Source organism: Ceratotherium simum, chromosome 13 (genome assembly GCF_057802395.1).
Source record: "Ceratotherium simum simum isolate JZ-2026a chromosome 13, ASM5780239v1, whole genome shotgun sequence".
NCBI lineage: Eukaryota > Metazoa > Chordata > Mammalia > Perissodactyla > Rhinocerotidae > Ceratotherium > Ceratotherium simum.
The window spans coordinates 20866721-20892224 of record NC_141912.1 but is presented as its reverse complement, the minus strand read 5'-3'; the positions used below and the strand labels follow the sequence as shown (position 1 = coordinate 20892224).

The 25504-nt window shown below is 37.5% G+C and overlaps 1 long non-coding RNA gene across 1 annotated transcript in view; it reads left to right on the top strand.

Annotated features, from left to right (window-relative positions):
- Window positions 1-25504, top strand: part of LOC147915385 (uncharacterized) — a 45388-nt gene that overhangs the window by 18888 nt on the left and 996 nt on the right. The window contains exons 3-5 of the long non-coding RNA XR_015553988.1: window positions 23102-23360; window positions 23503-23645; window positions 25263-25458. This is a non-coding gene — a long non-coding RNA (uncharacterized LOC147915385). The remainder of the gene's footprint in view (window positions 1-23101; window positions 23361-23502; window positions 23646-25262; window positions 25459-25504) is intronic.

The following is a 25504-nucleotide window of genomic DNA, read 5'->3' as shown; positions in this document are numbered from 1 at the left end:
AAGAGGAGGATTGGCATGGATGTTAGCTCAGGGCTGATCTTCCTCACACACACAAAAAAAATTTAGTAATTGCAAAAAGTGTTTGTTCTATATTGGATTTGATAATGGATGGCTTAAACCAGATCAGTTTCTCTTGCTTCTCTCTTTCCCTTAAATTAGAAAACTAACTCGCAATTAAAGGCCTTTGAGAAAGGCAGCGAGTGTTGATGTGTCTCAGATAGTTCTGGCTATTTGGATTGAATTCAGAAGTCCTTGTGCTCTCCCACTGAAGACCACTCATCATTCTGTTAGATACTAAGTGTTGACTACATCACATTCAGAAGCTAGTGGTTAGAGAGTTTTAACTTGGATGGTGCTAGTAGCTACTTTTTAATCAATTTCTCAGTGTACTCAGTGTTGGGAAACATTTACATTCTATTGAGGAAATTTCATGATATTTCTAAATATGTCCAGTAACACGATTGACTGTTTCTTCCAATGAGTGTTGTCAAGTCCATCTCTTGGCAATGAAGTAATTTAGAAGACACTTCACTTATTTTTTAGAAATCCTGATAGTTTTGTATTTAAAACCATCATACTTTGATTCTAAAGTATCAGGTTATGTTACTCAGAATCTTGAATATCCCTTGAATATCCCATTGTAAGTCACCTGAAGAAATTATTTTTTTAAATAAATCTTCTCTGTCCTATCAGATACTTGTGTAACTGTCCTTGATAGCGTACTGTAGCTAGGATGTGTACCTCTTGCTGAAACAGCATATTTTCAGATACAAAATTTGATTGTGTTTTCAATTTTAATTATTTTCTTCATCACTGGATCAAGATTAGGAGACATATTATTGACTTCCAACTGTTTTCTCTAATTAATGTGGTAAGTGGCTTGTCATCTTTGTGCCACCTCTTTTGTTGATGTGATAGTGTCTTTCCTTGTTTCAGATAACTGAAACTCTGTCAATTATGAACCAAATGATATTTCCAGTTTATATTGTGTTTCTTGAAATAATCATTATTTAAATGAAAAGCCAGTTGTTTTATTCAACTGCGATATAAAAATATCTGTTGGCACATAGATAGTAATTGAACCTCCGTATTGTATGCCACTAATAAAATATCCAAGTATGCCGCTTCATATTAAAGAATACTGCCAACTGATCATTCTGCTCTCTCTCTGAAATGGTTTTCATGAAGAATGCAGGTTTTACAGCTTCTTAGCAATACCATGACTTTTATCTAGTTTTGCACCTTTGAATGAAGTCTTTTCACACTGAAAGCATTATTTTATTCTCTTCTCGAAATGTTCTTTGGAATGTAAGAAAGGTCACTGTACTTGGAAAATGACAAGAAATCTTTGATGAATTTATACCACTTCTTGACAAATCTTCATAATAAACAATACCCAGAGGAGTTAGGAAAAATGAATTGAGTCTCCAATAAAACCTTATTTTCAAATATTTGTTATTGATTCCTTTTATATTTTAGTGGATAACTTTTGATAACTTTTGAGACATTATTTTTGTGACATTGTGATACAATCATAAAAATATAATACAATAGTAAAAATAAAACAAACGTAGCAAATAAAAAGAGTATCACCGAATTTTTAACAATTAGTTTAGACAAACTCTACCCAAACAGTATGTTGATCAAGATAAATTGACCAGGTCAATCCTTACAGCTTATGCTAAACCTTTAAAAATGTAATCAGAGGATATCTTAGAAAATAATAATTAATCTTACATTTTATATTTGTGAAATGTATACAAAATGTTCTAATCTGTTTTCCACTAAAACCATCAAACTGCCAGCAGACTACTTCATATTCAAATGTATATATACTATCAAGCAGTGTGTTTCCAACATTTAGAAAGACTTCTAGAAAGGATGGCGTCTGTTTTATTCATCAATATGTCCTTATCACTTAGCATAATGTCTGACACATAGTAAGTGCTTAATAAGTACCATTTAAATAATAAACTAATAAGTAAATGTGAAATTGCATGACACTGAGAACACAATATTATGGTATCTAAAATGAGGGCTTCTAACAACTTACCTTTCATGTGAGTGGTTGATTTGGACTAAGTGAGCTTCTTGGCTTCTGTAGAGTTTGTTATTGGGTTGCTGGTCCTGGAGTTTATTTTTCATATGGTATGACCTCGGCATAATCCAAATGAGCACATGCATATGAGCACCTGTGGAGTTTGAAAGACTGATTGAAAAGTAATTTTAAAAAACTAAGAACTATTGGTGAAATATTATCAATATCATTGAATATTGTTGTTAACCTTAAAAAATAGCTAGTTATTTCTCCAGCAAAAATGGGTTTCTTCAGGATCAACAAGGAATTGCAGTTTAAGATCTGCAACCGTGGTGAGCCATTTGCAAGTTCTGAGCAACAAGGGAAGGAGAGACTCTTTATAGAAGGGAAGAGGAAGTTGGGAGGGCTATTGTAAATAAAGAGTCCACTGGAAGAACTGAGTTTGAAGTATAGTGGCTTTTGATTGGTTGAGTTGTGGCAGTATCACTGGCTGAGCTCTTGCCAGGCAAGAAGAGGAAGTCTTTCTTCTTCCTGTTGAGCTCTGCCAGTACAGCATGAGAGCTCCTCATTCTGGCCTCTTGACTCTATTTTAAATGAGATTTCTGTTTATTAATTTTCACGTTTTCCCCTTTGGATCAAGATCTTTCTCTGAAAGCATCGCTGATGAAAAGTCAGCTTTTTTCAGTTTCATCAGCCTTTTGTCCCTCAATGCCAGGAAGGACCTTCCCTGAGTATCATGTCCCACGTCAGAGGGAAAGTGCACAGATTGGAAACCTACTGAGATCACATTCAAGTAATAAGTAGGGGTAGGAGAAGAACTCTCAGGCATTTTTTTGTTCTAAAGTCCATTTGTTATCAAGATCATAGGCATTGGAAATCATCTGAAGCGTTATGTCATCATCAAAGGTTTAGCAGACAAACTTCCAACAGACCTGGCCTGGACATCTTGAGAAAGCTGTCTCATCAGATGTCCTTTGCTTCAATTCCAAGAAATCTTTACTTTCAGGTCACTAGATGATGTGCAGGTTCAGTCACAGTTTGGTGCTTTTGTCACATGAATCCAAGAGTGTATTTCCTGGAGTTTTGCAGCACAAGGGTTAGTTAGCAGTATCTGATAGGGGCCTTTCCAGACAAGTTGAAGAGAGTCCTTCTGGAGATATCTTTTCCAGTAGACAAAATCTCCAGGTTTCAACGCGTGATGCTTAAGGTCTTTTGTCTCCCTGGAGCACAATGTGAAAATATTACTCTACCAAGACATGGTTATTTTATTTATGTATTTTTTTGTGTGAGGAAGATCGGCCCTGGGCTAACATCCGTGCCCATCTTCCTCTACTTTATATGGGACGCCGCCACAGCATGGCTTGACAAGCAGTGCATCAGTGCGTGCCCGGGATCTGAACCTGCGAGCCCCGGGCTGCTGAAGCGGAGCGTGCACACTTGACTGCCGCACCACGGGGCCAGCCCCAAGACGTGGTTATTTTTAATAAAAGCAATTAGGCCCTTGCAATATTGGAGTATATCTCCTTTTATCAGCTCTGAGTCAAGAGGCAGGAGCCAAGTGCATTGGGCATCCTGTGACTGTCTCAAAGGATGAGAGTTTATAAGTTCCAAAAGGAGTGGATCTGAGGTCTGGAAGGACCCGTGGCAATGCTTTTGGCCAAGGTATTTGGAGAGTCTCTACAAATTTTGCCAACTGAGTCTTAATAATGCTGTTAGTGCATATGACTAAACCAGAGGATTGAGCGTGGTAAGCACAGCGGAGGAAGTGGTATTGTAAAACCAGCCTAACAGCACAGACTTGTCAAAGTACCTGACCAGTAAAATGGGCTTCTCAGTCACTGTGAAGCTCCAGAGGAGTTCTCTGGGTAGCAATAATATTTTCCAAAGGGACTTTAGCCACAGAAGAGGCAGCAGCCCGCCTGCAAGGGAAGACTTCAGTCCAGTGAGAAAACATACAGCCCATGACTAAAACATATTTATATCCTTGAGACAGGGGAAGTTGTATGAAACCCATTTGCCAAACCTCAAATGGTCCATTAGGCAGTTTAAAATGTCTAGAAGCAGTACAGACAGGCTTCCCTAGATTGTGTTTTGGACAAGTGGCACAAGTGAGGTAGGCACTTTTTACGGCTGTGTTAATATTTCCCCACCACTATTGATTCATGAACACTGTCATTTGTCGGTAGACCAATGGTTTAATGCATGTACAGTGGTTAGGAGTGAGAATTTTAGAGTCTCCAGTAGGACTGATATTTGGTCTGAATCAGAGCTTTTTCTTTTTATCAAACCAACAATTGTTGAATTTCCACTCTTATTTTTCCTTTTCTGAGGCCAATTATTGGGCTTCTATAGCCATAATTTTCTAAATTATAATTTGGGGAAATATCCCTTTGGGTCATGACAGAGGTTCTGGCTCCTGTTGGTTCCTTTAAGGGCAGCATTCCTCATGGAAGTGTCAGCAAGGTAGTTTCCCTTAGCTTCCAGAAAGTCAAGTTTAGAATGCCCTGGGATTTTTTTTTTTTTTTTGTGAGGAAGATCAGCCCTGAGCTAACATCTGATGCCAATCCTCCTCTTTTTTCTGAGGAAGACTGGCCCTGGGCTAACATCCATGCCCATTTTCCTCTACTTTACATGGGATGCTGCCACAGCATAGCTCGACAAGCAGTGCCTTGGTGTGCGCCCGGATCCGGACCGGTGAACCCCAGGAGGCCACAGCAGGGTGCGTGCACCCAACCATTTGTGCCACTGGGCCGACCCCCAGCCTGGGATCTTAATAATAGCTAAAGCAGCAGGTAAAAGTATAGCATCCATTAATTTCTGAACATAGGGGCCATTTTTAATTTTTTTTTTTGGAGGAAGATCAGCCCTGAGCTAACATCCATGCTAATCCCCCTCTTTTTGCTGAGGAAGACCAGCTCTGAGCTAACATCTATTGCCAATCCTCCTTTTTTTTTCCCCCCAAAACCCCAGTAGATAGTTGTATGTCATAGTTAGACATTCTTCTAGTTGCTGTATGTGGGAAGCGGCCTCAGCACGGCTGGAGAAGCGGTGCGTCAGTGCGCGCCCAGGATCCAAACCCGGGCTGCCAGTAGCAGAGCACGCGCACTTAACTGCTAAGCCACAGGGCCAGCCCCATTTTTAATTTTATTTCCACTAGAAGTAAGGAAGCCACATTGCTTCCACAACACTCCAAAATCATGAGCTACTCCAAAAGTGTATCTACTATCATATAAATATTGGCAGTTTCACCTTTGGCTAAAGTACAAGCCCAGATAGGAGTATATAATTCGGCCTGCTGGGACAAAGTAGCCATAGGTAAAGATGCTACTTCAATGATATCAAAAGGAGTTCTAATAGCATATAAGATGATGTAATTTGAAGGAGTTTCCTACAGAGCATCACAAGGGATCAGGAGGTGATCCGTCAGTGTTAAACAGTCGTGAGGGACTTCATCAGTAATGGAGGGAAGAAAAGTGACAGGGTTAAGGTTATTACAATGTAAAAGAGTTATGTGAGGAGCAGTTAACAAAAGGATTTCATAGGAGGTGAGGCAGCTGGCTGAAATATGTTGAGTGTGATGAGAATTTAGGAGGGCTTCTACTGCATGAGGTACAAAGGTGGTTAAAGGGATCCCACAGCCATTTCCTCAGTGGCCTTAACCAAAAGGGCAGTGGCAGTAATGACTCTAAGGCAAAGGGGGTATCCCCATGCCCCAGGGTCCAGTTGCTGGCTGTAACACCCTATGTGTCGATGGTGGTCCCTGTGTTTTTGGATGAGTACCCCAAGGGCATTCCCTTCCTTTTCATATACAAAAAGGAAAAAGGAAATCTAATACTTGGGATATCCAAGGGCAGATGGGTTCATCAAATGCTCCATTAAGGCCTTAAAGGCTATGTTGTCTGGTGCTTCCCATAAAATTGGGTTGGGGGTGTTGTTCTTTAGTAAAACATACAGAGGTTTGGCCATAAGAGAGAAATTTGGAATCCAAATTTGGCAATAACCAACTAGCCCAAGAAAACTTTTCAGTTAATGCTTAGTTTTGGGTTTTGGGAAACTTAGGACACCATGAAGCCTATCTGGATCTAGGTGTAGCCCTGGTTCTGATATAAGATGCCCTAAATATCAAACCTGGGCTTGGGCAAACTACAATTTCTCTTTGGCAGTCTGATGTACCTTTAAGACTAAAAGCTTTAGCAAGCGGATGCTGTCTTCCTGTGTGGAGACTTGGGAGGGAGAGCAAAGAAGCGTGTCATCCACATATTGCAATAAAGTAGAGCCCCTAGGAACTTGATATCATCCGGGTCACCCTTCAAGATTTGTCAAAAATAAAAGGACTCGCAGTAAAAAATATCCTGGGGATTATTGTCCAGGTGAATTGTTTTCCTTCCCAAGTGAAGGCAAAAAGGTATTGGCTAGCTTTATCAGCTAGAATACTAAAGAATGCACTGCAGAAATTAATTACAGTAAAGAATTTATTTCCAGTGGAAATAGATGTTAATAGCATATGAGGTTAGGAACAACAGGGTATCAAGGGATAACAATGTTGTTTATTGCTCAGAGGTCCTAGACAAACCTCCACCCTCAGCCCTTGGGTTTTCTCCCAGGTAATGTAAGAGTATTATGTGGACCAGTACAAGGGATAATGAGGCCCTGAGCCTTGTAATCTTCTATTATGGGCTTTATACCTTGAAGGTCTTCTTTACTCATAGGGTATTGGTTAATCCTCGGGAGAGGTTTTGAGGTATCTATTTGAATGTTGATGGGAGGTGCGCTGTAAATTTCACCAAGATCAGTTGGAGATTTTGCCCATAAGGAGAGTGGTAGCTGATTCAATAGGGGCAAATGATCAATGCTTCCAGAATCAGCTCTGGTACCATCAGAGATGGAGCAAATAAAAGATGTCAGAGGGTCATTTAACTCACTTAGTTGGCTATTTTGATGACTACTGTTAAATTCTAGAATTATTTTCCCATTTTAAGAGAGAGAAATTTCGGCATGATACTTTTCCAAGAAGTTTTAGCCTAATAAATGAATAGGGGCAGAGGAACTAAGGAGAAAAGGGTGTGTGTCTCTCAAAGGGCCTAAATAGAAAGGAATAGGTTCAGAGACAGGAACCTGTTGAGGTTTTTTAGAAATCCCCACTATTTGAACTGTTTTAATACTCCGAGGCAGGGGCTGCTTTATAGTAGTGGGATTGAGTACTGAGAGTGTGGCTGTGGTGTCAATTAGGACAGAAAGAGATTCATCTCCAATCTGGAGAAGTGTTTCTCCAAGCTGATTAAGAGGGAGGATTGGAGAGAGCCCCTGGAGTTTCTTGGAACCCCTCACTGAGAATTCAGAGGACAATGGAAAGACTGGGTAAAGGGCTGAAAATGACTGAAGTGCTTAAATTTGTAGCAATTTCTTTTCCAATGTCCTGGCTCTTTGCAATAATAGAAAATAGGCGAATTTTGGTTTTGTTTAGTGGCCTTTATTTGCTGCAGTTGGAGATTAAGAATTTTAGCAGTCTTTCTTTTAGTTGACTCATCTAGAGTGCCAGAGAGTTGGTTTGCCAGATTAACTAAATCTGGAGTGGACATAGTTTCCCATTCCATCCTGATCCTTTTTCCTAGAAGGGAGAGCTCCCGGTTCAGCCCAGTAATAAACATCGAGTTCAAAGCTACCTGGGTGGAATCAACATCTGGAGGAAGAACAGAATTGTCTTTAAAAATAATCTGAAGTCAGTTGTCATAGTCATGAACAGGTTCATCAGGTGCTTGTGCACAAGTCTGAATTTTGTTCCAATGAACAGGCTTTGGGAAAGCCCTAGGAATTGCCTGATGAAGTCGTCTAGTGATTGCCTGAGCCTGATCATACAACAGGTCAGCAGGTTGGTCTCCTGGTTGTAATTCTAGAGACCTTTAAGGATGTTCCCAATTAGCAGTTTTCATCCAATGCTGGGCCTGGCCTTCACTGACAAGCATGTGAAGGAGCTGATATAGGTCAGAGAAACCAGGTTGATAAGTTTGAATAACCATATGAAATTCCTCAGCAAATCTGTGAGGAACTTCGGTACTTTGGGAAAATCTTTGACTATGGTTTGCAGTTCAGCTTTAGGCCAGGGAATATAAGAAATTGAGGGTTTAGCCTTTGGATCCTCTGAAGGCTTAATTTTAAAGGAACAGGTTCTGATAGGTTCAGGGGAAGTGGGGAGAGGTTCAGGGAAAAGGGGAAGATCGGCGAGGGAGTTAGTATGGGGAACTGAGGGTGCAGAGGAGGTGTAGATGGCATAGAAGGGAAGGAGGAAGGTGGCACTGGAGGTAGGGTCTGAGCATGAGAAGCCTGGGGAGCGCACCATGATGGTGCCAGAGGCAGAGCCTGAGACAAGGAAGCTGGGAAGGAGGAACTGAGACTTCGGAAGCCATTTTATCACCTTCAATCATTTGTTTACCTCAATCTCAAAATTTTATTTTGCAAAGAGTCAGTTTTAGACTCCTGATAACATTTGGAAGCCTTAAAATACGAATGGAAATAGGCATTCCATTCGGTTTGGGAAATTACAAAGCTATGGTTGTCCAATTTAGTTTAAAAAAAAAAGTAAGTTTGGAGTGTTCCAAATTCCCCATATTGGCCACTGGTGTTCTAAATTACCTTTGGTGAAGTTGGTCCATTTAGTTAGAAATGCACATGAGGAAGGTTCTCCGTTTTTTGGTTTTTTTTTTTAAAGGCAAGCCCTTTTTGTGTGTGTGTGTGTGAAGAAGATCAGCCCTGAGCTAACATCTGTGCTAATCTTCCTCTTTTTGCTGAGGAAGACCGGCTCTGAGCTAACATCTATTGCCAATCCTCCTCCTCCTTTTCCTCAAAGTCCCAGTAGATAGTTGTGTGTCATAGTTGCACATCCTTCTAGTTGCTGTATGTGGGACGCGGCCTCAGCATGGCTGGAGAAGCGGTGCATCGGTGCGTGCCCAGGATCCGAACTGGGGCCGCCAGTAGCGGAGCACGCGCACTGAACTGCTAAGCCACGGGGCCGGCCCCAGGACCTCAGTTTTTAAACATAAAATCAGGCCTGTAGGGATGCCCTCAAAATATTTAGATGACTAGGATCCCATTTCTCAGAGGTTTTTCTCTAGAGTAAAAGAATAATTTTCAAATAGCATAAACAGCTCAGACAGCTTAAACAACTAGCAACTCAAACAGCTTGAACAGCTCAAACAGCTTGCAGGCTGAATACCAGCACAGTTCTCTAAGGGAACAGCCTAATCCTGAAGGACTTAGGCTGAAGACTGAAAACACAGTTCCAGTAGAACAGCCCCATCCCAAGGGAGTTGGGCTGAGGGCTGAACATCACAGTTCCAGTGAAACAGTCTGATTCTAGAGGAATTGGACTGCAGGCTGAGCAGCCAGTTCCAATGGAACAGCCTGATTGAGAAGAGTCAGGCCGAAGTGCCAACGAAGTACTTGAAGACAAAACAAGGCCTTAACCAGAAAATGACAAAGCCTTAAAATAGATCCCTAATAGAGCCTGGAGAGCTTCAAACCACAAAGAGAGTAGAAGATCGCATCCAGGAGAAATACTTACCCTCAGAGTTGTCAGGGCTTTTTTCTGGATCTTCATACCGGCCACCAAATGTTGACCTTAAACAAATAGATGGCCAGTTATTTCTCCAGCAAAAAGGGTTTATTGGAGATCAACAAAGAATTACAATTCAGAATCTGCAACCATGGCGAGCCACGTTCAAGTTCCAAGCAACAAGGGGAAGAGAAACTCTTATAGAGGAGGAGAGGAGATTGGGAGGGCTGTTGTAAATAAAGAATTCATTGGAGGAATTGAGAATTCTGTATGTAGTGGCTTTTCATTGGCTGAGTTGTGACAGTCTCTCATTGGCTGAGCTCTTGCCACGCAAGAAGAGGAAATCTTTCTTCCTGTTGGGCGCTGCCATCATCCTAGGGTGTGAGAACTCCCCTTTCTGGCCTCCCAACTCCATTTTAAATGAGGTTTCTGTTTATTAATTTTTACATTGTTAAATTAATTATATTAGAATCACAAAGTAGAGCAACATTTTTGAGAGGGATGTGGAAAATAACACACTATAGAGTAAAACATGCACTAGAGAGTAAAAGTTTATTTGCCACTCCTCACCACATACACATCCATTATTCAATGGTGGAATAGGGACAGTAGCCACATAAAACTCCTATTTGAAAGGGAAAAATGGAAGACATTCAGCAGTTGCTGGTGTGAAATATTACTATCATGCAATCATTATAAAGTTTCCTGAACTGGCAGAGGGAAGTTCCCTAATTAGACTCCATTTTTCATTAGACTCCATTTTTCATTTATCTCTAAAGCTCTAGGTTCTGACTTCACTGGAGAGAGAATCTTTATTCATTATCCTCCATGGCTACATCTGGAGTGGGCATTAGGGAATATGCCCTCCTGAGGGTGGTATAGTTTTTAGAACATGCTCCTGCTTATAGAAGGGTGGAAACTTAGGTGTATTTTAACTTTGAATAAAGAAACTTTTAGTCCCAGCTTTTGGTGTTTTAGGCAATACCTTTCCAACAAAAACTAAACAGGCTTCCAGTCTTTTCTTCTAGTTAGTTCCATGTACCAATGTTCATACACCGAGTTTTTTCCTAAATGTAATTCTAGTATATGCTCTATTTTATTGTATCCTTCAACTCCACCACACCTCTCTCTATATTTAGTGGTAGCCACTTTGAAGCTACAGACTTATAAGACCACAACCTCAATTTGGCATTCACCACAAGACTGGGATTCAAGCAGCTCTTGTCTCTCAAAGATGTTTTTTCCTCTTATTTTTTGCATCTAGGAGCAGTAAGATTTTCTAATTCTTCAAAGCATCAAAGTTCTAGGCTTTCTCTATTCCCTTTTATCTCTGTTTACAAAATGGCCATTTTTCATGTGGTCCTTTCTTTTTCCTGTAATATCTTGCCAAATGCATTTGATAGTAGCCAATAATCACTAAGAGTTTTAATCTTTCCAACTACTTCTAGATGCCTGTAAAGATTAGAATGCCTGACTTCAATGAGTTTATAATCTAACTGGAGAAATAAGATATATTTAAAGCAATTATAATTAAAAATATTAATTTCAATATGTATTAAATGACCAGTGATTGATTCAGAAATTATGTTTTATTCCAGTTCAAAGAAAGTAAAAGTCACCATCTCCATTCAAACAATGGGAACCATTGCACACTTTTTAGGCAAGGAGCAGCATAATCATAAAAGTTTTAGAAAACTTTTGTGTAAACCTGTGAATATAAGATTAAAAATGTGATGTAGACCACAGTTTCTAAATTTATGCTATACCCCTCCTGAGGCTTTAGTGTTGTTTTGAGATGATGTTGGAATTGAGAATATCAACAATACTTTACAGACAGAGATGATCCATGCGTGATCAGATTTCTCATTTAATCTCTCATTAGCTAAGGAATGTCAGATAGTCTGCTGAGAAATAAAAAATATGGTATTCCTACACCCTGCATGTGTTTATAAATATCTACTGATACTTCAAGTTGAGCATTGAAAATAATTCACTAAATGATAGCTGTAATGAAGGGTGAAATAAATTGTCTTTGTTAGTGATAAAGATTACTGTGCTGGGCAAAGACAAATTTATCATGTAGCCTTGACAGTGCAGACCTGTGATAACAAGGGAACTAAAAAACAAACAAGCAAGAAGCCAAACATATGAAATTAAATTGCTATTTAAATCCATGTGGTGGTTATGACTCAGTCACCTGCCACTGGGGTCAGAGGGTGCCTTTGAGGCCATTCGGATTCCCACACAGTAGCTGAGGGATTCAATCTAGCAATGCCAACTTTCAGCTGCATCCTAGGATCTGAGAAAGAAACTTTAAGTGGAGAGGTTTTCTTAGGACTTGTGACCCAAATGTGGGCACCATGATGATTTAGCCAAACTCAGATCCAGCTCATCAAAAGTGTTATGGTGTTTTAGTCCATGATCAAAATTCAGTTATTTTGAAGTAAAAAATCATCACGCCACGTTCAGAAAATTTCTTGTGGCCATTTCACGTGACATCAGTACATCCCCTGCCAACACTCCCTCTTACCACACACACATTCTGACTCCAAAGCCTAAAGTTTTTGCATCATAAAAGTAATATTCCGACACTTTTCAAAGGGAGGAAAGGATTGTCATCATTTCAACAATTGAAATTATTGTTTTTGAGCATTTCTCTTTGCATTAATTTTAGTGCATGCTAAATTTATAAGTAATATTTGTATAATTAAGAAGATAGGATACTATTCAAAGCAAGGATAATATGTGTGTTGTCCATGTTTATTTTAACTCAAATGACCTAGAATTATTTTCCATAAAGTATTTTTGGCCACTTACTCCATATTGCGTCTTTAGTTAAAATTAATTTAAATTATTACTATAAATCTCAGTTAAGTTGCTTTTTTTTTTTCATTTTAAGGATAATGAGATAGGAAAATTTATGTGTACCACAGTTCCTCTTAGGGAGAGCACTGCCTTTGGTTGGGAAAATGCATGCCTGTTGTGGCATGGGAGTCCTTCCTTTTTCCCTCACTGGAGCCTAGGAGTTGTCTCACACCAAGATGTCAGAATATGGGCTAAACTGTTCTGCATAATAGAAAGAGAAGAATGGGTAGTTCCTGAGCAAAAACCAGAATAGAAAAGTCAAGAAACCAGGAAGATGGATATGACATGGAAAAAGAAGCTAGAGCAGAGTTTCTCAATCTTGGAACGATTGACATTTTGAGTTGGATAATTCTTGTTGGGGGTGAGGGGGCTCCCTACGCATGGTAGGATATTTAGCAGCGTCCCTGGTCTCTACCCATTAGATACCCATTAGATAGTAACACACACACTCAGTTTTGACGCCCAAAAATGTCTCCAGATTTTGCCAAATGTCCCCTGAGAGGGCAAAATTGTTCCAGTTGAGAACCACTAGACTAAACAAAGGTATCCCAAATGGCAGCCTGGCCATAACAGTATTTGGAAAGGACATGAATGTTTAAGATGAAATTTTTTAAAATCTGTTTGTTGGCATTTAAGAGGTCCCCCAAAATTACACCTTTCTTTCCAAAATCTGAATTCAAAAGCAATTAAGAAATACGCTCAGGAATCTGGCAGATGGATCTCAAAATATTAGTTGCTTACTGATAAAAGCTGGATTAAATTATATATACTAGGTGTGACATTACTAGATCATAGGGTAGGCATATTGTTAGACTTGTAGAATCTACCAAAAAGTTTTCCAAAGTGGTTGTATAATTTTACATTTGCGTCAGCAATGAATGGGGGTTGCAATTGCTCCATGTCCTCACCAAATTGCCATTATTTTAATCTCTGCTATTAAAATTTAGCTATTGTGATGGTGTATAGTGATATCTCATTCATTGTGTTTGTACATTTCCCTAATGACTAACGATGCTGAGAACCTGTTCATATGCTTAGTCGCCATTTGGTTATTTCCTTTTGTAAAGAGTCTGTTCAAGGCCTTTGCCATTACTAAAAGATTGGTGTCTTTTTTGTTTGTAGTTGATTTGAAGAAGTACTTTACGTATTTGAGTCCTTTCTTGGTTTGTGCTTCAATATCTTCTCTCAACTGGTGGCTGGCTTACACATGCTTAATGGAGTTGATGCAAAGTTTTTAGTTTTGTTGATATACAATTTATAGAATGTTTTTTATTTCGTTAGTGATTTAGAAATTTTTAAGAAATCTTTGCTACTCGAAAATCATCAATATATTCTATTATGTATTCTTCTAGAACAGAAGTCAGCCAACTATAGTCCATGGGCCATGGGCCGGCCCCGTGGCTTAGCGGTTAGGTGCGCGTGCTCCGCTGCTGGCGGCCTGAGTTCGGATCCTGGGCGCGCACCAACGCACCGTTTTTCCGGCCATGCTGAGGCCGTGTCCCGTGTGCAGCAACTGGAAGGATGTGCAACTATGATGTACAACTATCTACTGGGGCTTTGGGGGAAAAAAATAAATAAATAAAATTAAAAAAAATCTTATATAGCCCACAGGCCAAATCCAATCCATCACATTTTTTTTCTGTGAAACATGACCTAACAATGGTTTTTACATTTTTTAACAGTTGAAAAAATCCAAAGAAAAGTAATATTTTAATAAAACAATACAAAAGCTATATAAAATTCAAATTTCAGTATCCATAAATAAAGTTTTATTGCAACATAACCGTGCTTATCTGTTTACATATTGTCTTTGGCTGTTTTCATGCTACATCAAGAGTTGAGTAGTTGCAATAGATACTGCATGGCCCAAAGAGCCTAAAAAATCTGGATAATAGAACTAAGTTTGCTCACCCTTGTTCTAGAAAGTTGATTTCTTTAGTGCTCACATTTAGGTAATATGAACCCTCTTGAATAAATTTTATCAGGTAGAGGTCAAGGCTCGTTTTTTGTCCATATAGATATCTCACTTCATTGTCGTTCATTGAAACACCTATTTTCCTTCATTGAATTTCATTAGCATCTTTGTCATAAATCAAGTGACTATATATATGTATATGTACATATATGCATATATAATATATATATTCATATATTGACATACATATTGTCAATAATACATATTGACAATATATGTACTATATATTGTAAAATATCTATCACGCATATATATGATATGATATATTATAATTCTGGACTCGATTCTGTTGTATTGATTTATTCAACTATTCTTACATGACTATTATACTACCTAATGACTAGCTTTATAGCAAGACTTAAATCTCATAGTATAAGTCCTCCACTTGTTCTTCTTGTTCAAAATTGTCCCAACTATTTTAGGTCCTATACATTTCCGTATAAATTTTAGACGTTATTTCTGTCAGTTTCTAGAAGAAAATCCTGATTGGGATAGTTTTGAAACTATCGATTAATTTGGGGAAAAACAGTGTCCCAAAAATATTGAGTAGTCCAATTCATAAATATGGTAAATATCTCCATTTAGTTAAGTCTTCCAGAACTTCTCTCTGTAGTGTTTAGTAGTTTCAAGTGTAGAAATTTTGTACATCTTTTGATATATTTATTTCTAGGTATTTGATTTTTTTATGCTATTGTGAATAGTACTATTTGTAAATTTCATTTCCCAATGACTTGTTGCCAGTATGTAGATTTAATTGATTTTTGTATATTGACTTTGTATCATGCAGTCTTGCTGAATTCACTTACTAATTCTAATGGTTTGTTTGTATATGACTTTTTCTTATTGCACTTCCTAGGAATATAGTATTATATTGAATAACATTGGTGATAATTGTCCCACCTTAGAGAAAAAGCTTCAATATTCACCATCAAGTATGATATTAGCTGAAGACGTTTTGTAGATCTTTTATCAAATTAAGTGCCCTTCTATTCCTGGTTTGCAGAAGGCTTTTGACTATGAAAAGTGTTGAATTTTATCAAATGCTCATTCCACATATATTGAGATCATCATATTTTTTCCCTTTATTCTGTTAATACAGTCGATTACATTGATTGATTTTTTTCCATCTTAATTTACTCTTGTATGCTTGGAATAAACTCTACTAAGTGACTAGCATAGCCTTTTTATATACCTCTGGATTTGATTTGCTAATGTTTTGTTTAGGATTTTTGTATCTATATTAATGAGGGATAGATTTAATCCAAACCCTACTAATAAATTACATTAAATGAAAATGAGCTAAACATTGCAATTAAAAGACAGAGACTGGCTGATTGGCTAAAAACACAAGTTTCTATTTTTGAGAGACAAGCATTCTTGGATACACTCACATAATTGTCTGTTCCTCCCACCTCAAGGAACAAAGGATTTTATGGTGAGATCTCTTATCACTTAAGTAAATGTAAATCAATTTAAATTATCTCTAAAGCTACCAAGTTCTTTATTTAACAATATACATAATTCAGCTGTGTTTCTGTTCTATAGATAGAAGCAACTTGTTGGATTTCAGATTTCTCCAATCTGCCTCTATTCTACCCCAGTTTATGTTCTACCTCCTTCAAATATGAACCTCTAAGTTTATTCTCCATAAGGATTCACCATCCCAGATTATATGTGGCCTATATGGCCCCTACACACGAAGGGCTTAGTTTTATCTCAGTGCGTTTGCCTATGCTAGTCTAAATAATTTGATCATGTGCTCATCATTAAACCATGTTTCTCCTGAAATTAAAAGGCTGTTTCCAATTCCATCTTCATTATGAAAACGTGCCTCTTAAACTCAGGTATCACTGGTTTCAATAAATTCTCTTTTAATTGATTATCTGAAATGCCAAATAGCAGGCCTATTTTCTTATTTAATACTCTACTAGCACCTGTCTTATGTCCATCTGAACTGTGTTTATGCAACAAAATTATCATGAGATTCGGAAAAGATATGGTACCATAGCTTTCAATGTTATGGAATAATGCAGTTGCTTTAGTACTCAGTAAAAAAACACAGTGGCATATAAAGCTATATATGTAGAGTTATTAAAAATATTTCAAAATATAGAACAAGTTGAGTAGAAGAAAATCGTTTACATGGGTTGACAGTGGTTACTTTAAATGGTGGGATTAGGTGATTGTTATTTTCCCTTTTTTATTTTTGTGTGTTTTCTGTGTTTTTCATAATAGGCTTATGTTATTTTTAGATCTTTCACCATAGAACGTTAACTATTAATAAGCTGGATAAAATTTATGTTTGTGTTGGATCTGTGTAGGTGTGTAGGTATGTGTGTGTTGGGTCTGTGGGTTTCTGTGTTTGTGTGTGTGTGTGTGTTTGTGCCTTTCCTAAATTTGCCATATGCTAGTTATGTGACCTTCAAAAAAGTTATTTAACTTCTCTGTGCCTCAGTTTTCTCTTTTATAAAAATGGGATAAAAATACTGTTTCTTTCAGAGGTATGTGAAGATTAAATGAGTTAATGTTTGAAAAGCATGTATAACAATGCCAGACAGATAGAAAATCCTCAATAAATGTTAGCTTCTATTATTGCTATTATTGTTATTATTAAATAGTATGGGCAGTTTATAGATAGGTTTGTAGATAGATAGGTAGACTCCAAGTAAATTAAATAAAACATTAAAAGTTGTTAGCACTCAGTGATGGGATTATGGGAAATTATTTTCCTTCTTTATATAACTTTTATTATTCCCACAATAACATCTGTTATTTCTACAATTAGAAAAATATATGTATTGTTTCAAAATGTGAGAAGTTCCCTTTCTTTGAGAAGTTTAGTTCTCTTTTCTTTGAAGTAAATAGAGTATTTTGTTTGCCTGAAGTGGTATAATATATCTGAGACACTTTTTAAGAGCTAGATGCTAAAGCACGGGGGAATACCATATATGGAGATTTCTTCTTTGCTTTCTACAGCTGTGTTCTTAGGAGATAGATTTACCTTCTAGATGAACTATATTTTAACTTCTTGATTTATTAGGTCTGTAGGAACAACATACTCTTTTTGTGACACCGACTTAAGCAAAAAGAGGCATGTCTTCAATATAACACACATATTAAATTGACCATATTCAGTTTTGTGTCCAAATTGAGGGATACTTTAAATAATCATAGAGTATGGAGATTCAGGAAGCTGTCACTAGAGTGCTGGTACTGGTTTGATCCTGAACAAATTATCGTCTGTGGGGTCGTATCAGACAGAGTCAGAGAAGGGAAGTGCATCATGCTTGGTCCATTCAAGAAATAAGACTGGATCAGAAGTGGAGTTCCTCATTGGATGGGGATTTGTGACCATGAAGCTGTTGCTTGCACACACCAGTGCCTGATGGGAGATACACTAAACCACAAGGTAGCCTTTGGTGCCTCCCTGTCCACACCAAAGAGGCTGTGGGGTATTTAAAAGCTCATGAGATCTTGGGAATGTTCCTACATGCTCTAGATGGACTTTGATAAAATTCAGGGGTAACTTTAGCCATGGAATACTGAGAAAAGAGCACAGACATGGCATTTCCCTCGTTCAGAGAAAAGCTCCACAAATCTTAAAACGCACATGTATTTTGATGTGTGGCTACTCATATAAGGTTATTGTGTTTCATTAATAGATTTCCAGAGAATGACTGCCTCAAGAGAGTTAATAACAATAGCAACCATAATAATAATGCATGTGTTAGCTCCTTGGGAAACCTGTAATGGCATCCATCCTGAGCTACCTCCAGAATCTAATTCTACCCTCAGCAGTTACAGGGCTCCAGAGGATAACTTGGAAGATTTAGTAATAATTTGCATCAAAATAGTTCTTCTCTTCCCCCAAAGGATTTTTATCTGTAAAAGTAATGGAGATGATAGACAAATGGCCTAAGCCTTAACACTCTGCTTTGAAACAGATGTATTCAGGCACATTAATGGCTGAAAAGCACATCCTAATGCTACCAGCAAGAGAGACTGAAGATAACTGGAAGATAACTCTGTGGGAACAGAAAATCCGGCAGACAAATATGGTCCAGTAAGAAAGCATAATTAGCAGTGAGGAGAGCTGTTACTAAGCTGTTTGTCCCAGCCCAGATTCTACTTAGTGGAGTAGTCTGAGCCTCAAAAACATCTGAAGGGAACGGGCTATAATTTTTTTTTTAAAGAGCTATTTTTTAAATTACCACTATGGAAATGGGTAATGCTATGCTGTCTAAAGGGATTCTGTAAACCACTGCTTACGAGACAACCTGCCTTTACACTTTGACAACTCCAGAGAATTCAGCAATGCTTTGGCAACAAGAGCATCAGTGGGTCTTAGAAACAGAGAGGCTTCTAACAGCACAGGAGAGGAACTGAGCAGAAGAAGAGGAGAATGGAGGGCAGTATTATATAGGAAGTGGCTGGACCTGTTTCATGGTATATCTAAGACTTCTCCTGGGTAAGATTTTAGGATACTGCAGTTCCTGAAAACATTGTGTGTGTGTATGTTGGTAGAAGTGGGGTAGAGCACAAAATTTGGCAACTATAGGTTATAAAAGATTAGAATTCTACTAGGTGTCTCACAAAACTTAGCTTGTTGCCAGAGTTTTCAGAGATTGATACTTTCACATTCTATCTACTGCAGAAAAAAAAATTCTTTCTAAACTTCAATTTTATTTATTTGACTTAAAGATGAGAGGAAATTCCACCATTATCATTTATGTTGAAGATTATAACAAAATATATACATTATCTGAAACCAATTGCCTCCGTGGAAATTAAAGCGAGAATTACTGTAAATCAACATTTATGTCAGGGAAGACAATATTAAAGGGCCTAGCTATTTTATTTGATACAAAAGATAGGAAAATAATATTTTAAAATAGGCAATAATCATCCAAACTTTTACTAAATCAAGATGGCAGACTGACCCCTTAATTGAAATTAAGGTACATCTTGAACTTTCTACTAAATTCAGTCCAAGTCATTCAGCTTCTTCAGAAGTTATCATGAAGAGACTGAGATAAAAGCAAAAACACTTACTTCAAGCAGAGACTTGATGCCTATCTATCTGTCCAAGTCCTGCTGCCTGATTCTCCACGGCTGTTAGGCTCAAGGAGGTTATTTTTCCAATAACAATTAGATTGCCAGACACATTAGCCTGCCTTCATCTTCTGATCTTTTAAGTGCAGTTCTACTCACCTATAGTAGTTCTCTAAAAGCTACTCATTTTAAACTATTCAATCATTTACACTTAAAATTGCTCAAAATCAACAGAGTTCCAACACAACACCATGGGTAATGGTATCTCCAGCTACTAATGCTTCATGTGAGTGACTGGTTGGCAGTGCATTGGTCTTGAGATAGAAAAGTGGGATCAGAACATTTTTAAAGACCTAGGAAATTTTTCAAACTAAACTGCAATTGCATAGTCCATTTTGCCTAGCACTCTTGAAAATAGTTTAATAACTAGATTTGTTTTCTCTCTGTTGGGAGATTTTCTCCAGCACCTAATTTTTTTGTTATGAAGTCTTATGTTTCTTTTTCCCATATTTTTCAGCTCATGCCTTAGCTCATGCAGTGTCTCATATGTGCAGTTCATTTTACATCTTCTGTACTGTAATAATACGTTTTCAAAAAAAATAGAAATGTCCTTTCTTCAAGGTGATGCAAACTTCATCTGAAAATACTTCTAACTCAACACCATTGAAAATATCAACTTCTTATATTTCTTTGGTTCATTACTTGAAATTAAATTCCAGTTGTCTGAGAAACCCTGTCCATCCTTAATTCAATGGCCTGAATCCTCAGTGCTGGGCTGTAATTCTTTTAGACATCAGAAATGGGTCTACTTAGAAATTTATTGCAAAAAATGGCAAACCATTGCGGTTTCGTGATGTGAATACCTCCTCTTTTGATTTGTCTTCCACAGAAGACACCATACCAAAAATGCATTTTGGATGTTATAGAAGAAAATAAAAACATATAAAATAATTGATCTTATAAAGTGATCGTTTGTTGAGCTTTATGACCTTAGGAAAGCAGACTAGGCTTCATAGGAGATGTAAGAATAAATAAGAGATAAAGCGTTATATTACGTGATTTTACTGTTACCAGGTTTTTGTTCTCATTGAGTTTGATTCTCCCTTTAATAAGGACAAGAGGCTGGAGTGCCCTGCAAAAGAAATAGTTATTCTATGAACAGACATAGCAGTGGAACCTAGCCTCTATTCTGAGAATGAAAGGGGTGCTCTGGGTATATCCTAAGGAGTAGCTCTGTTTCAGCATCAAAGGTTAAATAAAAGGAAGATGTTGGGGCGTATGGAGTGTTCTCCAGGTCTCTGTTTGTATCTGTATGTATTTTGCTAAGGTTTGAAATTCACAACATAGAAAAAATGTATTCCTATATCTGTGAGTTTAGCATTAATAGCAATAGGTTATCTTTTATATCTCTTAGCTAAGTCACTCTGGGATTATGAAAGATGGAAAAGCATTATACTTTATCTTAATAATTCCAAACCTCCACTTTCAGAAACATGTGTAATTGGGATGGCCATTGTCTGCTATCAACTCCAGCTTCGATCTTGAGCAAAACACTTAAAAATATGCCCCAGTACTTATTTTCCTAGCTGTACCTACCAAAGTCAACTGGCCTGAACTTGATTGAACCCAAGTTAATTCCTAACCCTATCTTTATAATTACGCTTTATATAAAATAATTGATTTTAAAATTCACAATAAGGATATATTCCCTACCTCTAGTAATTTAGTTCCATTATCAGAAGATAATAATTAAATAATCCCTGAGTGTACTTTGACATGTAATTTGAGGTTAAGTGAAGATATCCTTTCCTTTTTTAAATGTCATACATCAAAATCAAATCTAAAATATGTTCCACTACCCCATCCTAATTTCATTTTACCTTTATATGTATATAAATTTGAATTTTAGTGTATAGCTATATAGCTGAGTTGTGTGCCAGAATATAGGAATCTTATTTCTGCTTGTTTAAGTTACTACTTAAAATTAATAGCATATAGTAATACTGAACTCTAAAGCAACAAACTGAAAAACGTTGCCATTGTACATTCAAACATTATTTCCCAGTTTAGTTCTTTGCTGGGCAGATTTCCTGTGCCTGCCTAATTCGAACACATTTAGTCATTTGTCATCAGACTCCAAATTTAACTGAGTTAACATATTTTATTTAATCTTCCCCAAAGGAAATATATTGAACTCTACTAAAATAGCAGGGCTTTTTTGGGTAGAGAGGTTTCATGATAAATCACACACACACAGCTAACACTTTAATATCCTGCATGTATGTAAGGAAAACAACTGCCAAAGTCGTTTAAAATATAATGAAACATACCCTTCCTCCCACTCATGAGGGCTCACATTTGTTTTCTTGTTATATCTTTTTTTGAGAAAAGGTAAAAATATCCCTTTTTAAAAAAATACCAACTTATAATATTTATTAAAATATTATGTAAATATATTTTGTTCTCTGAGAATTTGTTGGGAATAGAGGTTTCTTATCTCAAAAACAGGCACATGTTTAAAGCAGGTATTTAGCAAGAATGCAAGAAGAGCCTTAAATATTCATGATTTAACGTAAGGAGGAGAATAAAGCAGTGAATACTGGCCCAAAGGGAGAAATGCAACCAAATATATTTATTCTACTAAATAACTTGTGTAGGGTACTTAAATGACAAAGTTGGGACTAAATTTTGCTATAGATATTTAACAGTTTCTAGTGTTTTTATTTAAGAAACTCATTAAGTTCTGAAGAGTGGAGCAGCCTGATTTCAGGCAAGGAAGAACTATGAACACATATTCCAGTGATATGAACTATGCAAACAGAAGATGGACCATGTAAATAGAAGATGAGTATGTTAGAATAAACTGTTTGAGAGAAAAGCTTTTGCCCCAGACCCAGATTGAGGGGGAAAAGGTCTGTAACTCAACCATTAATTTTGACTCTTCAGCATAGAGCATATTTTTGGTTAGAATGGAAGGAGTTTAATTCTAAAATGAAATAAATTTTTCATTTTTCAAGATACTTTATATTAAAACTATATTAGTACTCATGTGAATTGACTCATATAATCTATATATTCCTCCTCATTGATTATTATCAGGTCTTAGTTACTTTTTCTAAACTTTAGACATCAAATTTTTATAAACATTCAGGCTAAATTGTCAGCTGAGTAAAAAATAGTTGAGATCATTATTAATATTTCAAGTAAGAGGTTGCTATATTTGAATCTTATGATGTGACCTCTTTTCCACAATCATGTATTATTTAGGTGGTATGATGTCAAATTTTCATCGTATGTATTTTGACAGATTTTCTTCATTCAGGCAATCTTAATAAGGCATCCAGTAATCACAAGCTATTCATTTCATTAGGCACAGCAGAAATACAAGACATGTCTCTGTCCTCAAGAAGCTTACATGAAAATACGAAAAACAGAAAATATGCACAATAAAATAAATTCACATTAAGCATGAGGAAGCTGATTTCAGTGGAAGATGTACTGCATTGGGTTTGTGATGGATAGAATATTGACTTCAAGGCCAAAAGACCACAGCTTGAATCCTGCCCTGATACTTAGTAACTCTGTAGCTTTGTGTATGTTATTTGTTATTTGTCTTTTTCAGAGCTCCAGTCGCCTCATCTGCAAAACTGGAATACTAATATCTACATTAGAGAGTTAGAGTTAAGATTGGAGATAACGGATATAATGTGCCTGACTCATGGTAGTTGTTGGAAGACAATTCTCCATGATTATCTCATGTTTCTGCATGATTCAAGCCCTCTGAGGTAAGGCATTTACAGCCAATGTTTGTATAAGGAGACCTTTCAGGAAAGTAAAGCTGGAGACATCGCCCTCTCTGGAGACATCCCAGGGTAGTAGAGGTAAAGACCTTCCCTTCTATTCCCTTCCTTTCGCTTCCCTCTCCTTCCCTTACCCTTCCCTTTCCTTCCCTTCCCTTGTCTTCCCCTGGGGACATTTGCTTACCTTTCAGTATAATGATAAGGTTTCTCTCTTTTTCTGGAGGAGAGAATGGGCATGTCACCAGCAGCTCTATGTAAGACGAGAGTTTCTTAATTTTGGAGTTCATTTCCTATGATGCACAAGTAGCATACGGCACTCACCACATCATCCAGTGGGAATTGGAGCATTAAGAAATCCACACAAAGGTATTGCTCTTGCTACTGCTTTGTTGTGAGTAATAAACAGACTTTGTCTCTGACCCAGACACACATAGTTGGTGGATAGATAGATATGTAGATAAATAGAAGATAGACTGGCAGGTTAAATTTTTAGTTGCAAGTACTGTAAAATTTCAGACCATTTACAGTTTTTGACTTAACAGTAGTTACTCAAAACTTAGTCATTATTTGAGTATATTCATAGTTTAAGAGGCATCATTATTATTAAAGAAAGTGTCAAAGATGAGGTACTATTTGAGCTGAATCTTTAAGGATGGGTATAATAAAACCATTTACAGATGGTGTGAGAAAGCATTTCAAATATCAGGAATAACATAGATAAGACTGTGTGCAGGAGGTGAATCATTTCTGGGATAACATTAGAAACAGCAAATAATTAATTTTGATAAAATACAGGTTGCACAAGAAAGTAGACAGAAACAGAACTAGAGAAAGAACCTGATTTGAGAGCATGCACTGTCTTATCAGGTAAGTAGCTTGAAAAACATCAGATTGCAATGGAAAAAAATAATTGCACTTTTAGCAAACAGCAGGACATTCAAAGTTATACTTTGAAAAGATAACTCCATTAGTAATATGTATTAGGGAGAACTGAACAAGGAGAGACTAGAAAAGAGACTTTTCCAGTCATCCAAGTGAGAAGTAGTGTGTCCTAAAACCAGACATGGCAGTGGAAACAGGCCTGTGAGAGTCCAGAGTAGAAGAATGCTTGGAGTCTTGGTCTTAGGTCAGTATTTCTCTGGTCTTTGTTTCAAAGAGCCTGACCTATTCATGATCTTTCAGAATGCACGCAGTAGACTGAGGGGTTCTGTTACATGTCATTTTTTTTATGGTTTCAGAATGAACTAAGTTTACAGCTCTTAGGTTAGCAGAGGTGAAGCAAGCTTTATAGAGCATATCAGTAAGTTCAGCTGCATGTGACCAAAACCCTAATATAGCGATGTGCTTAAACTGTCTCCACCTCCCACGATCTCTATAATAAGGCTCTCTCCTAATGGTCCAAGATGGCCGTTTGAAGTCCAGCTTTCCTGTTCTCATCTCATGCCAAACAGCAAGATGGAGGAAGAGGTGAAAGAGGCAGACTTCAGGGATTGTTCATGAAGGAAATCTCCACTTACATCTCTCGAACAAAACACTGTCACAGGCCTACACAGAACTCCAAGGGAGAAAAGGACTTGTAATATCTTAGCTGGCAGCAATGTGCTCAGATAAAAATCGGTTCTGTTATTAAATGCAAGGGAAAGATGGGCATCTGGTAGGCAACTACACAGAGCACTGCTACGGACACCTAGTTTCCCACAGTCCTCCTGAGCTACTTCAGATGAAAGCTCAGGGTTTGCCCTCATAAAGAGTGGACTGGACCTGCTCGCACTTGATTTCCATAGTGTGACCCTAAAGTGTCAAATGGCCTCCTGACTCAGAATTCCCCTTCATTGATTGGTATTGCCTAGAGTGATCTAAGCCACTTTTCAGCAAGTGGAATACTTCATAATCAAATAAAATAGAAAGAGAAACCCTTGAGGGTGTTGCTATCTTCATTTAATAATTTAATAAGGTTGGTTTGTTTGTATATTTGTTTTTCAGAATCTGCTTTGGAAATGAGACATCTCACAAGAGAAGATGGAAGGTGATGAATGTCAGAGAGAGTTATCAAGGATGTTCCAAAGATATTAACAATGAAAAAGGATCAGGGGATGAGGAAAGTTTTTAGAAATGTGGAAGTTGAGTTAGGCCCTGAAGAATGGCAGAATATGTAGAGATGAGAGGCAGACAATTTAAGGTGAGGAGAATAAAGCCAGGGCGGTGTGAAAGTACAGGGCGGGAAT